Raw genomic sequence first — 16,042 nt, forward strand, 5'->3', positions numbered from 1 at the left:
GTAAGTGATTAGAAAAAGGAAAAGGGATTTTCTATAGAGATGGGCATGATGTATAGCAGGGGGATAATGCTTATTGGTCTTGGCCACTGTGAGGAAACGGCCCATCTTCCTCTGCGAGGAGTGTCACATGGAATTTGTTTCCATTTGTGCAAGGCAGCAAATCAGTCAATTTCATCTCTGTTTCCCTTTTCTCTTCTATGCATCCCAATGAGCTTAACACGGTTATTAAAATATGGCAGAGGGCTGATGAGAAAAAATGAGCATAATGCCCATCTGGGGCTGCAGCTTCCACCGCCTGTCCCTGTTTGCCGCATCCAGAGACCAGCTGCAATCGATTCTGACTGCTAAGGTTTTTAGTAAAAGCAGAAACACATTGACAGTAGGATGCATGTAACGGTCCACACACACACACACACACACACACACACCACACACCACACACACACACACACACCACACACACACACACACACACACACACACACACACACACACACACACACACACACACACACACACACACACACACACACACAACACACACACACACACACACACACACACACACAGAGAGCATAACAGATGCATTTAATATTTAATATGCCTGTCTGAGGGGTCAAGTGTTCAAAGGAAATTGCCTCGTCTAACTTATTGGAGAATGTAATGAGATGGAATTGTTTATGGCATCCGCTAAACACTTGTCACAATTGATGCTTTTCCCCCCTCCGATATCTCCAATGTATAACAGCAGTTGGGAAATCATTTCAGGTATCTTTAATATGTTCCTGGTCACTACCGTGTGTGACAGAGAGCTCTTTAAAGCCTGTACACACACTCTGTGACTGGAGCCTGGCAGTGTAATTGGTCACAGACATGTTGCAGGTGTGCTGATAAATCCCATACAGCATTGCAGGGCTTAGCTTCGCTCATCGCTATGCCACCTTGTGTGATAACCAGGGAGCTTGTTAGCAAGCCGAGAGACAGGAGGTTGACAAAAAAGCAGAATCGTGTTCTATATCACACACAATTGGTCTTCAATATCCTGTATTTTTTTTTTGGGGGGGGATTACGACTATGCCAAAGCAGCCAGCAGATATATTAGTTATTGGGAACCTAATTGTGCTCATTTCAGGTTCATAAATGTAATTTTGTGTCTCTACTGTGACATGTGTACATGCTTTAATGTTGAAAAGAATAGAAGCGCAAGTGTTACAGAGTGATGTCACTATGTTAAGGAAGTAAACAAAGGAGTCCAATGGAGACGATTCAGGCAGGGGGAGTGTTTGGGAAATAAACTTTGGGATTTTAGCCTTTGCAGACCATTTACATTCACAAAACCTATATAACACACTACAGGAAAGGGAGAACCCCAAAAAGCTTAATAGGGCCCCTTAAAATCCATATTTTGAGGTTCTCATATAGGTAGGCTACAGTGGCTGTTCATGGCCACCTTGTGGCTGTCTCAAAGTGTTTACACTGAAATCTTACATGATTTTATTCATATTACTAAGAGGAATCTTGATACCCACACTGTTGCCTTAACCTGATCTAACCTTAAAAGAAAAGTTTGACCATTTTAAAGGAAAGTAGGCCTATGTCTTGTTGTGTTGGCAAATGTGCAAAAACTGAATAAAGCTTTTTGTGGCCTCAGAGAGCGCGGTACGAGTCTGATGAATTGCCTTAGGAGACACCACGTGACTTGAGTGTGTGTAAGAAAGAAATAAGCTCACCAGACCTGTAGCTCACTCCTCATCCCTGCTTCAGGCTAGCAGCTCGAAGCTACATTAGCTGATACTAGCATAACAAAGCCACATCTTGATAGGAAAACAAACATGTAAAATAGGTGTCTCAATTGTATGCTAGTCCTATGCTGAATCATAGAGCACCGCTGATCGTAGTGGCATCATAAGTGGCAGCTCAGAAATGGCTAACATGAATCAGTGAAACAGTCGGCTGCAAAAATGCTCATATACAAGATAATTGCAATGTATACAAATAATATAAGAGAATTTTAAAGAGTCTTGTTATTGTTATGTTTAATTCAACAGCCGAAGCTCAGGATGTGTGAATGTGTGTATGCTTCTCACTCTTCCCTGTTTGTTTGTCAAAGTAACAGTGTGCCCCAACTTGTCCTGAGACGTGAGCAACTGTATCAGTAACGGCAACCGGGAGTAGTATTGAGACTAGTTGGGGAGTGGGAGGAGTCTGGGATTCACGAGCATTCATAGGTTTGAAAAGTTTACCAGACACCACACAGATGATTGAGTTTTAGCATTACTAATCTTCGAGGATTGGTATTACTAGAGTCTTTACATATCTATGAATAGAGTTGTTGAATCCGCCCTACAGTTATTTCCAAAGCTTTAGTTTGTGGTGTTGTTTTATCAGATTGCAAACTATTGTACTCACAAAACTTGCTTTGTTCTAATGTCATACTGTAATTAGTATCACTGCAGTCTGTGTTACCCAAATGTCTGTAACACAGATATCATGAAGACAAAGCAAATTAGAGATGAGAAAAAGAGGAGCAGAAGAGCGCGTTACATAAATGTGACACTGAGGATTTGTTCCAGGAGACTTCACCCAATCCAATCAACTGGGCTTTTCTGGATGAGTTCTCAAGCGATTCTTGCATCTCTCCGGAGAAAGCACTCACTCACTAACACATCCTTTAGTAATGAGGTAAGGAGATTTTTTATGCTGCTAGTATACAAATCGGAAATATTCTCTAGTTCTTACAGCCATTACAGACCGAACAGCAATTCTGAATTAAAGTAGGAGAGAGGTGGTGTTTAATGTCATGGGTCATGTTATTGTTAAAGGTGGGCTAAGTAAGTTTGAGAAACCGGCTCGAGATACACTTTTTTGTTATATTCCATGGAATGCTCTTAACATCACGATAGCAATGAATATCTTAATTGCTTTGACAAAAAATCCATAAAAACGTCATCTGTGGAAGCCGTGGTACTGTAAAAAGCACGACCAATCATCTGAGCCGGGCGGCTAAAGTAACTGGATGGCCTACCTGCCTGTTCAGCCTTCCATCTGTGCACAAACTTATCTCGTGCCCTCATTGGTCATGTGCGCGTTCGTGTGTGTTGAAGGAGGGGTTTGTAAGGAAGTGCAGATTTGTTCCGGCTGTGTATTTTCAAATTCTAGCGCACTCCAGCTGGTTTCTCCAAAAATTACCTACCCCACCTTTAATTCTTAGATATTTCATTTTTAGATTAGTTGGCTCTGTGTATAGCTCTTGCAGAGATCTTTATATTATTGCATGTCATGGCAAACAAAGCTTAAAGGGGCCTTTATTGCTTTTGCATGTGTGTTTATAGGTTTGTATGCATGTAATGGTCTGCAATGGCTTAAAAACTCCCACTACCCCCCTTCCCAACCCCCTTGCCTGTAACACCTTGAATGTAGTCCCATTTATTGTTCCGTGACACAGTGACATTTATTGGCTAGTTCTCCACATTGTACGTGGTAGGCTAAGGTTAAGCCCCATAGCCCCTACAGGCTTTTTTTCAGGGAAGAAACTCAGCTAACTGACGATATGAACCATTTTTACCGAAACAAAACACAACTCTAACGCCAAGCGTCTGAATTAGCACTAAGCGAAAGAGTTGTGTTCAATGGCAATAAACGCATACAAACGCTGTGAAGGTTAATCCAATTGTCTCTGTGTCACTTTGAAATTATTACTGATAATCCATCATAACATTTATAGCAATAAGAGTAGTTTTCATATATAGCTGCTATGAGAGCTACGAGAGTGTGAGAGCTTCCGGTTTTGGGCATGCTGGCTGCGCATCACTCCCATTCACCATTGGTAATGTTTAGATGGATTTAGGAAACTCCTTCTCGATTATATTGGCTCTAACAGTTCAAAAGTGGTGTGTCAATCATAAAAATCGACCGATGGGTTCCAGAGATATGGCAAATACACCCAAATGACCCCAAAGGTGGGTTTTTTTTTCTAACTGCATCAATATTGATACAGGGTACGTTTCCTAAAGCTTTTAGTCTACTATCCCATCATTCAACGGAGGTTTTCATTATAAGTATCTTTTTTGGACGGAAACTATAATTTACATTGTTTTACTATATTCAATCTAAATTAAAAAACATTTTTTTTTTTAAATAAAAACATCTATATTGATTCTGACTTTTCTACATCTACTCCACAGGTTTATCATTGCTTTGAGAAAAAGATTATTAATTGACCCCTTTTAGAAGTGAAGATAATAGTCATTTGTTCTGGGAATGTCATTTTCGAGCCTGATACCTGAAAAACAGGCTTGGGCTTAACAGGCTAAGGGGCGGGACATGTTATAAGTAGGGCTGTCAAGTTAATAACGCGTTAATAACGCATTATGATATGATATCTAAATATCTAAATAGACAGAACTGAAAGAATAACATTGCTAGGTACATTCGTGTTGGATGAAAATTATCTTAAAATGTTTTATTATGTATGTCAGCCAGATATCTAGCCAACCAGTCCAACTAATGAAGCTCAGCGCAAGTTCAATAAGGAAGACCGTCTTTATATCCTGTTATTTACTTATTTCCATCTATCTACGCTCACCCCTCATCAGTGATAGGGGTCGTTCACTCCCCATCAGTTCGTCTCTGTTCCCACAAGCGCATCGTCTAACCTTTAAATCTGCTCTCTCCACTCCTGTCAGCTGTCATAGCAGGTGACTCGACGCAGCCCCCCTCCGCCCCTTCTATATCCCATTCCTCTAAATCCAGGGTCCACGTCAAACTTAAATCCCTCCTCTTCACACCGACCTCCATCAATCCCTTCATGCCACTACCAGTGGCGGCGCCGGAGTATTTTTGTTGGGTTATCTATGGTAGGGCTAACCCATACAGTGGTGGGGCTCAAGTCAGTAATGTAATTACATACACGCTATATCGCACCCCTTGACAGTGAAACGCACGCGTGAGGCTTTTATTAGTCTCCTTTTATCAGCTAAATTACATCGAGAACAACAGGTGTGAGTTAAACAATACAATAGCCTATTCTGCTAATTCCACGTTGTTACAACATGCTACGCAGCGGCAGAAACAAGAACATTTGGCATATAGAATTGCAACCTGATCTCACCAGAATGCGTGACTCCACCACGACTCCTTAACACCACAATGCGTGGTGGAGTCACGAACTTTGTTACATTTACGTGTCGGCACCGCAAACAACACCAATATAAAGTGAATGAGGCTCCTTTGTCATGGTGCACACACGCATTTCGACAACGTCCCGCAGTGAGCTTTTATTCTATAAAACGTTTTTTAAATCTACTTTATAGCTTGTAGTAACTCACGGGAGGCTTCTTTATTTTATTTGTATTCATAATAATTTTAATTTTTCTTCAGAATGTAAAAATTACATTAGTTACAAATTTGTGTTCTCAAAAAACAGTGCATTGTGTGTAATGCAACTGTGATTTTTATTAAATTAGTTAGTTTTTAAGGAAGGTCAGAGTTTCAGCTGTGTCAAATAGATTGTTCCCTTTAGTTAACGTTATTTAAAAGATAATGATCATGTCCCCTTTATTGTATTACGAGCGTCAATTGGATAACGGAGAATTGTACACCCGGAAGTAAGTATTCTCCTTACTGTCGATTGATTTTACAGTGATATCTGCACTACTCATCGACTCAAAAACACCAGATTATCCTTGTTAATTACACAACATTGATTGGTTTGAATTGTGTGCAATGCTTTTGTATTTTCCCCCTTCGATTCGGAGAAACAAATATTTTTTCAGAGTTTTAGGATGGCCGAAGACACTCCACTACCCAGAATCCTCAGCTATCGTTTGGGACTACACAATGTGCTTAGCTTGACAAACCCCGTGATCAGTCCTCTACCTCTGTGATTGGATGTTGGAGTGGCAGTGCGCGAAGTTTACACAGAGCGTCAAAAAGGACTTTGAAATGGAATGAAACCCATCGACGGCACACTATTCAAAACAGGAATCAAACGTGTCCTACCCCCCCCCCCCCCCTCTTAGGTCACAGGCTCCTCCAACAGTGCTACGCAATAAAACAGATACACAGAAAAAATAGTGAAATAGTGCAATAAGAGTCTATATACAAGTGATAGAAATATGATATATTAGATAAATAATTTCTAAGTAGCAGCCAGATGAATGTTATGGATGTTGTTTCAAAGTTCAGGTGTTTAAAACGCCACTACATTTATTTTAGTTACTTTACGGATTAATGATGTGAAATATAAACAACCCTTAAATCAGACTTTAGTTACACCTGAGTAAAATTCAGTGAAGGTGATTGTCAAGTGCCAACAATCAGGAGAGATATTTGATAGTTGGTGCTTGAGAAGACTAAACATTTATCTGCAGATCCGTTTAAAGCATATTCATTACGTTATTCTCTAATAGTTAATTAAATACTGTATATAATTGCTATTTTGCACATCCCTTTCAAGATTTCAAGATTTTCTAAGGTTTATTGACATATCATATACACAACAGTGTAGTTATGCAATGAATTAAAAACTTGGGTCACAGGTTCCTCAACAGTGCATTACAAGACATCTATCAATATGTGTGTATACTTCCACCATTACACTGTCGTATTCTACACATTTCTTATACTATCTACATACATAAGATTATAATTAATGTGCATAATATCAGTTAAAATAAGTGCTTCAACATAGTTAACATTGCAGGAAAGTTGATTGTCAAGTTCCAAAACCATCCATCCATCCATCCATCCATCCATCCATCCATCCATCCATCTTCTCCCGCTTATCCGTGGTAGGGTCGTGGGGGTAGCAGTTCCAGCAGAGAGCCCCAAACTTCCTTTTCCCTGGCGACATCAACCAGCTCTGACTGGGGGATCCCAAAGCACTCCCAGGCCAGCAAAGACATATAATCCCTCCACCTGGTCCTAGGTCTACCCCTTGGTCTCTTCCCAGCTGGACGTGCCTGGAACACCTCCCTAGGGAGGCGCCCAGGTGGCATCCTAACTAGGTGCCCGAACCACCTCAACTGGCTCCTTTCGATGCGAAGGAGGAGCGGCTCAACTCCGAGTCCCTCCCTGATGACCGAACTTCTCACCTTATCCCTAAGGGAGACACCAGCCACCCTGCGGAGAAAACCCATCTCGGACGCTTGTATCCGCGATCTCGTTCTTTCGGTCATGACCCATCCTTCATGACCATAGGTGAGGGTAGGAACGAAAATGGCCCGGTAGACAGAGAGCTTTGCCTTCCGGCTCAGCTCCCTTTTCGTCACAGCGGTGCGGTAAAGCGACTGCAGTACCGCTCCCGCTGCTCCGATTCTCCGGCCCATCTCACGCTCCATTGTTCCCTCACTCGAGAACAAGACCCCGAGATACTTGAACTCCTTCACTTGGGGTAAGGACTCATTCCCTACTTGGAGTGGACCAAAACAAACCATGCAATTTAGACTTTGTCAGGCTTAATATTTATCTATTTGTATGTACTCTTAATATTTAAATGTTTTCATAAAATATAACACATTCAAAAGTGCTTTACAAAAATGAAATACATTAAGAAAAAGGCATTTTAAAACAGTCATTAAAAAGCAACACAATCTTCCTGCATTGCAATGCAGGGTCGGGTCGCAGGTATTGCATAATAAATATATTAAAATAATAATAATTTAGTTTAATGTTTAAATCCTCAGACCTCTCCCCCGCGGGACCGCGCATAATCATAACCTCTGCAGTGCATCAATCTGCTGCTGTGCGCGCCACATTCGAAATTGCTGAGGTGAAGCTCTCTAGCGGAGAATACAGCATTTTCAATAACACTTCCTCAAGAGCGAAATGCAACATCTGGGAGGCTTTTGGTGTCATCGTAGATGGAGGAAATAACCAACATCCCACGCTTTTTGAGACAAATATGCAACTGCTTGTGTTAATAATTGCACGTTTTCACTGCTCATATATAGGCTATGCGGGTTCGGGTCGGGTTGCGGATCTTGTGCCGACGGGTCGGGTTGCGGAACTAATTGGCAATATGTGCGGGTAGCGGGGCGGGTTCGGTATTGCACGTCGCGGGTGCGGGGCGAGAGCGGGTCTTGAAAATCAGACCCGTGCAGGACTCTGCTCTAGAGATGTATTACCCACTCTACGCCTGTCTCCCGCAGAGGTTTGCGTCTTTTCCCACAGCAATCTACCAATTGGATCAAATATAAAAGTCAGCCGAATTAGTGTTGATACTGCAAGGAGACGTATTGTGTGAAAATAAATGTAAGATGTTGTTTAATTGCTGATATATTTATGATCCACGTCACGTTTTAAGTTTTGGCGGCAGTTCTTCCTGTTTGTCTAGAAGTTTTCTCATCAGGCAGATATGTAATATTTAATGCAGCCGGACCGTGTATTACAATGCCATTATGTGATGACTTTCAAAGAGAAAAACAAGAACACTCGGAATAAAGTATTTTATTTTTTAAAAATGTTTTCGGATTTCACATCGCATAAACACCATTTCCCAACGTGCATTGCGGCTAAACCATCCAATCACCGAGCTGAGGATCTTGCCTACGTCTGTTTCCGGTATTGTTTATGACGATGTGATGTGAGATGTGAGACTGGGTTGGAGAATTGCACAGGGGAAAATAACGTATCTATGCCACAATTTTAGATGCGGATTTTGTTAAACTAATAAGTTTGCGCTGTGGGCCAACACTATAAATTGACGGAGAAGGGGGTAGCAATAAAGATAACACCATTAAACAGTTACACAACAGAAATAATATCGATAGCAGCGTCCCTAGCAACCACTTTGGTAACAATGAAAACGTTGAATGGACACAATTTCCTGAAGTATTCTTCGTAATAACTAGCAAACTAAAGATCAAGTACATCCACTGCACACATAATCTGAAAGAACAACTCATATTTCTCGCATCAAATGACATAAAAACGCATTTTAATCGCCAAACTAACCTTAAAACAGGCATTTTCCACCGAGAATAAAACGAAGGTCGGCCATGTTTTTTTATTTCTGCGGAGAGAAATTTGAAGATCACGTGACATAGACGGCAGCCATTGGAAATTAATGGTGAAAAAAAACGTAGGGATCTTACAATCAAGTTGTGGACCAACGTAGTTATTACACGTTTAGATGTGAGACTGGGTTGGATTGTCCCACTCTCAATAGCTTTAAAGGTCAACTCAAAGAATGGTTGAGAAACAAAACAGACGTGCAATCACCGCTAAATGCACTTTAACACAGGGGTATCTCCTCTTGCACTTTATATAGCACTTTTATCTTCTCTTGCACTTTATATGTCGTAGCTGCTATATTGTACTGCCATGTGGTAAATACTTGTGTATGCTGCTCTTGCTCTTTTGCACTTTTTGCATATCATGTATTTTGTTTTTGCTATGTTTGTAACATGTAATTTTCTTAAATGTTTTATGTGAGGGACTGCGGATGGAAATTAGCTCAAAGCTAAATCTGGCACTGTTACGCTTGACACATTTTAATGTCTTAAGTGTTCATTACTGTGCATTGTCCCTGCCAAATAAGCGATTAAATGAATGAAAAAAAAAAAATATATATATATATATATATATATACATCTGTGGTGTAAATACTCATCTGTTCACTATGGGCATAGATATGTCTCATAATTATTTGTGTGAACATAAAAATAATTTGTGTGTAAATATGTGATTTGTAAATGTAAAACAACATCCACAAATGCATTTAAAAGATTTGCAAACTCACAAATACATTTGCAAGTGTAAAACGGATCTGCAAATACGCTAAATATGTTCACAAATTAAAAAAAGATCTGTGAATATCTCTTTAACATTTACAACTTTCGATCAGGCATTTCTGAATCCATTTTGTATTTGTGGACCAAAAATGCGCTCGCGGATCTCAACTCTCTGTTCACGGATCTCAAATCTCTGTTCGCGGATCGTCTTTTTACACACACGGAATTTTGAGACATATTTTCCGCCGGTCTCGGCTAAAATCTACTCGTGTCACTCGGTTATTTTCGGAAACCACGTGATGGCCTGCTGATGACTACATTTCCGCATGATTTCAAAGTAAGAGCATGATGGTTTGTTTAATGCTCTGTTTTTGTATTATAATGAACAGCGGAACGTTAGATGCATTCTTCATCACCATCACCCTCATCATCATGTTATAGTGATACAGTTAGTTTGTGTTATTGGTTCAATACAGCATATCTCGAGCACTTTCGTTGATGTTGAAGTGCAGGCGATATGCCACTTCCGGGTCCCGGGGGGGAGCAGCTGGCAGCGAAGCAGCTCAGATAAAACTCTTTCTTCATTGTTTGTTGTGTATTCAGTCAAGCGGGTCAAAGTTACAAAGCACTTCACATCTTATTAATCGCCCTAATTTTACTTTACCAGTGCAGTAATAAAGTAATCTGTAGAAAAGCACCGTATTTAGGTCAGCCTTCATAGTAAGGCTACATTACATGTCCTTTCTACTGATATATTCCTGTCTATTGCTTTCATTTGTATTTAATGTTATTGTGTTTATACTTGTTTCCACACATTTCACAATTTGGGATGAATGAAGTATCTATCTATATATGATATCCATCTATCTATCTATATCTGTCTGTCTGTCTGTCTGTCTATCTATCTGTCTGCCTATACCTACCTACGTACCTACCTACCAACTAGTTGTTTTGGTTGGAAAGGTTTAGTCATTGTATTGCTCTTTACCAGCACCTGCAGAGTACAGGACTTTACATTGTAAATATTATATCAATCCATTGGTTTCTAGCATATATCATTTGCAAGTGTTTAAAACAAATGTGGGATACTGATTTCATAAAAAAAAAGACATTCATGATTGTCATATTTTATTATGTAGGATACAGGACTGGAATTATTCTTACTTTTTACTCCACTTCATTTATGCAACAACTTTATTTCATTTTATGATTAGATTGTTTTGCTTGTATCATCCTTTGCAAATACATAGTCACAATGCTGGAAACAGGGCTGTTTCTCTGAGAAACGTAGATAATCACTTATGAGAATATAATGCATTGGTGTATATTAAACTAGCCAACAGTATACAAAGCACTACAAAAGTTTTGTCAATATTAACCATAAACATTTAAATTAGTGAAATGACACATCAATCAATGTTTATTTTTATTTTATTTTTCACATCACATACACATTAATGCAGCTATATCATCAAAAGTGTTAACACATACAGAGAACCTTTTAAAGCATAATGAGTACTTCAAATGTAAGTCCATTTGGCTAGTACTTACATACCTTTACTTAAGTAAGACTATAAAGGCAAGACTTTTACTTCAGTCAAGTATCTGAATACTTTGTCTGCTGGTAGTCCATGGATCCATTGCTCTTAATTTCCAGTCGTAAAGAGAACCAACTGTAATGTGTTCAAGTAGATGTCCTTTCCAAATGAATCTGATGGTAACATTGGGTCAATATTAGCATTAAGGTGTTCCATCTGTTGATCACTCAGAGGACTCCGGGTGACAGGAACAACTATTCCCAGTGTTCCTCACGCAGATGACCACTGGCCTCCCAGTCAATGTAGGGGATCTGTAATCTCTGTCACAAAAAACAAAACCGTTTTTAAAAATATGTATACTTTTCTTCCGCTGTTATGTACCGTTATAATTGTATACAAAAGAAGAATAAAGAAGTATCACTACATTCCTATGCATTAATATAATTACTTATATTGACTGTGCGTGGGCCTGGCAGTGGGAGATTAATTTCAGGCAAAAGTGTGCACAATCAACGGTAGGGCATGTATTTTAATTGTTTTAATAATGTATATGGTTATAAAATATAACATTGAAACACTGACGCAAAGAACAAGTATGTGGAATGTGTTATTAAGTAAGTTTGCTTGACTACAGTCCAGTTCTGTATCCTACATAATAAAATATGACAATCGTTCATTTCTTTGTCAATTACTTTTATCAAATGAATATCCCACATTTGTTTTAAGCACTTTAAATGTTAGAAACAAATATTATAGGATTGATATAATATGTACAATATGTAAGTCCTGTACTCTGCAGGTAAAGGACACGATGAATATTATAACATGTAATGTAGCCTTACTATGAAGGCTGACCTAAATACAGTACGGTGCTTTTCTACAGATTACTTTATTACTGCACTGGTAAAGTAAAATTAGGCCGATTAATAAGATGTGAAGTGCTTTGTAACTTTGACCCGCTTGACTGAATACACAACAAACAATGAAGAAAGAGTTTTATCTGGGCTGCTTCGCTGCCAGCTGCTCCCCCCCGGGACCCGAAAGTGGCGTATCGCCTGCACTTCAACATCAACGAAAGTGCTCGAGATATGCTGTATTGAACCAATAACACAAACTAACTGTATCACTATAACATGATGATGAGGGTGATGGTGATGAAGAATGCATCTAACATTCCGCTGTTCATTATAATACAAAAACAGAGCATTAAACAAACCATCATGCTCTTACTTTGAAATCATGCGGAAATGTAGTCATCAGCAGGCCATCACGTGGTTTCCGAAAATAACCGAGTGACACGAGTAGATTTTAGCCGAGACCGGCGGAAAATATGTCTCAAAATTCCGTGTGTGTAAAAAGACGATCCGCGAACAGAGATTTGAGATCCGTGAACAGAGAGTTGAGATCCGCGAGCGCATTTTTGGTCCACAAATACAAAATGGATTCAGAAATGCCTGATCGAAAGTTGTAAATGTTAAAGAGATATTCACAGATCTTTTTTTAATTTGTGAACATATTTAGTGTATTTGCAGATCCGTTTTACACTTGCAAATGTATTTGTGAGTTTGCAAATCTTTTAAATGCATTTGTGGATGTTGTTTTACATTTACAAATCACATATTTACACAGAAATTATTTTTATGTTCACACAAATAATTATGAGACATATCTATGCCCATAGTTCACTAACATGTTAGCCAAATGAACTCTTTAGATGACATTTGAATGTATTCTGTGTTTGTTCTGCTGCCCCCCAGTGGCCTAAAAAGAGAGTAATGAATGCAGTTTAAAAACATTGAAATTGGATTAAATAGAATTACAACAACTCTAATATGGGTAGTTTGTAAAGTTTAATATTAAACTGCATGACTTGTTTGTTTTTTCCACACATCAGAAACATTGTTAATATTTACATCAAACATTACTCAAATAAAAAAGAACAGGTTAAATTGTTTCACATCTTTTCATTATTTCAGCAACAAGAAGAGCGAATAACCCTAATAATTATTCAGGTATTAATCTTCCAAAAATGTACAATACATGTCAAAATAAATGTGCTGTGGGTCTATATATGTATATGTTTAAAAAAATAAAAACTAAAATGTTACAGTCTTACAAAACACAAAACAACAAGGGTGAAAACAAACATGGCAATTATGTTCAGGACATTCAAACTAGGATTTGACAGTGAAATAAAGTACATGTAAATGCAATTTCAAGCATATGTTGCACCATTTAGTAGCATTTACACATATTATAATAATACAAAAACTATAATAATCATAATACTTAAAATGAAAAGGAAGATCCTGTGAATAATAAATGTGTCACAAAAAGACAAAGTAGTGTTTCAGTGTTTTTTCACACAGCAGGTACAGCAATATCAAACTCCTTCAGCGGTTTGAACAAGAGGCCGCTGCTTAAACTAAATGCTGGCACACAAATCGAGCCATTGCAAAAAAAACAAGGTGAGCACAGGAGAAAGTCTCACAATTGTTACTCTATCCCATTAACCACTATATGAGTAAACACTAAAAACACCTCAGGGATTTTTTTTTCAACACATTGAGCACAAACACAAGTATTTTCTTTACTTTATTTATTTTTCTAAACATACATATGACATGGCAAAAAATGTGAACTTTCAGTTTATTTAATTTGCTGTGTCTAAAGGGCCCGTGTGTGTAGGAGGCAGTATCCTGAAATTGGCCCGTCAAGCACAATAGCTTATGTATGGTTCAAATGAACAGTCACAGTGTAAAATGGACTCAGAAAATAAATGGAGTGCTATCGTATATATAACTAAGCATTCTATAAAAAAATACAGTAGCAAGCTTTTCTTTAGACTGATTTGAAACTCTTCACGCTATATTAGCACAAATCAAGACCTATTTTAAATATGTTAAATGTGTGGGCTGTCCTTGAAAAAAAGTTCCCTTTCAGAACTTATGTATCTTTCTTTTTTCCAGGACAACCCAAGTATGTGATTGTCTTCACCTATTGCAGCTGCATAACGAACAACTCCTGTTGGTTGATGACAAACACAAGGACCCACAATGCAATGGACCTCAAATCAACCACCATGAGCAACTCAACATTTCACATACAGATATGGAAAATACAGCATATGGCAAGCAATGATGTAAACTGGGAAAGTGTAGCACATTGCCAATATTAAACTATTTCCCATCAAACAAGGTAGTTTAAATGTAAACTGGCATGAAAGCAGATGGACAAGAACGCAATTAATCTATATGTCTTTGGCAACTACTATTAGATTATATATAATAATAATAATAATAAACTGGTAGGATGGATAATAAAACATTGAGAAATAGAAGAAAGTAGATACTGTTGGATCTCAAGCCCTTTGTTTTTTTGGTAGCGAATGAAGATAACTGTACCTTCTAATTGTCCAAAATAACAAGTCAATTTCAATTACAGCTACAGTAAGCCATTATTAAAGTAATGACGGATTCAGTTGAGAGACTGCCAATTAACATCTTCACGTAGCAACCCTGTCACTAACTATCATTAAAGGGGTGGACCATGTCATTATAGATTGATTATTAGCTTTACAAATCAAATAGCATTCTTTTTTTTGTTCACCAGAACACACCCAATCACACATACATTACAGTATATCACTTTCAACGAAGCAAGCATATGATTGACAGACAAAGAGAAAGCAAACAAAAGAAGCACAATGCTAAAAATGGTCACTACCACGGTTGGGAATGTAAAAAAATCAAAAAACAAAAGCAAGAAAAAATCTTGAGTGATACAATTGCATACCCTGTACCCACGGTTCAGGCAATTGGCAAAAAAGAGCAAAAATAGGGAGGTGGCGGAAACAAACAAACAAACAAACAGGATGAGTGGTCACTGGTGAGGGGTGGAGGAAGAGGGTAGTTTGTGTAGGCTATGCTAACATCACAAGGTGAGGGGGGTCCTAAAGACAGCCTCAGTGGAACAAGCAGTGCAGAATACACAGAGGTTCAGAGCCACACATTTCCATCATGGCTAGGGGTAAGGGGGGTGAGGGCGGGAGGGACGTGTTATAAGCTTATGGAACAAACGGAAGAAGGGTGGAAATGGATGCAAATCCGTTAACAGAGCTTTGTTTTCCATGAAGCTTTTGTGGCACTATCATGTTGCCTCTTGCAGAGCAAAGCTTGGCGTGGCGCGTCACACGGATTGCTCCTTGGGGAACGTGAATGGAGCTCGAGGGCCGGGGGCGGTGAAGCTCGTGTTGGAGTACGTGGGCTCGTTGGGTGGTGGCTGCACGTAGGGGTGCTGAGGCAGGAAGGTGGAAGGAGGGCAGGCCGGAGCAGGCTGAGACTCGGAGTAGGGTTCCATGTTGCAGACGCGCTGGTAGCTCATGTATTCAGCCGGGTTCAACACCTCTTCTGGACGCCTCCCAGAGTCCTGCGAGGGGGGGGGGGGCAAAAGCAGAAAACAACACTTCAAGTTCACAGGATAGATGGCCTTCATCTGAGGGAATCTGACTGAACCCCAAATGAGGCGTCATTGCATCATACGTTACAGTGCACACAGTACAGTGGGAGTGGTTTACTAAACACACAATCCAGAAGTATCTTCTTTTTTTTTTAAATCTATTTTAAAAACATATGTATATATTTCTCTATGCTTAGCCAACTGGATGCCAGATGGATTGAATTACTCTTTCATTTTTAGTAATACTGAGTTCTTCAAACAATATTGTTTTGGCCTTTCTTGTGATAACAACTGTGTTAAGTTGTCAGATAG

Source organism: Pseudochaenichthys georgianus, chromosome 13, assembly GCF_902827115.2.
Source record: "Pseudochaenichthys georgianus chromosome 13, fPseGeo1.2, whole genome shotgun sequence".
Lineage (NCBI taxonomy): Eukaryota > Metazoa > Chordata > Actinopteri > Perciformes > Channichthyidae > Pseudochaenichthys > Pseudochaenichthys georgianus.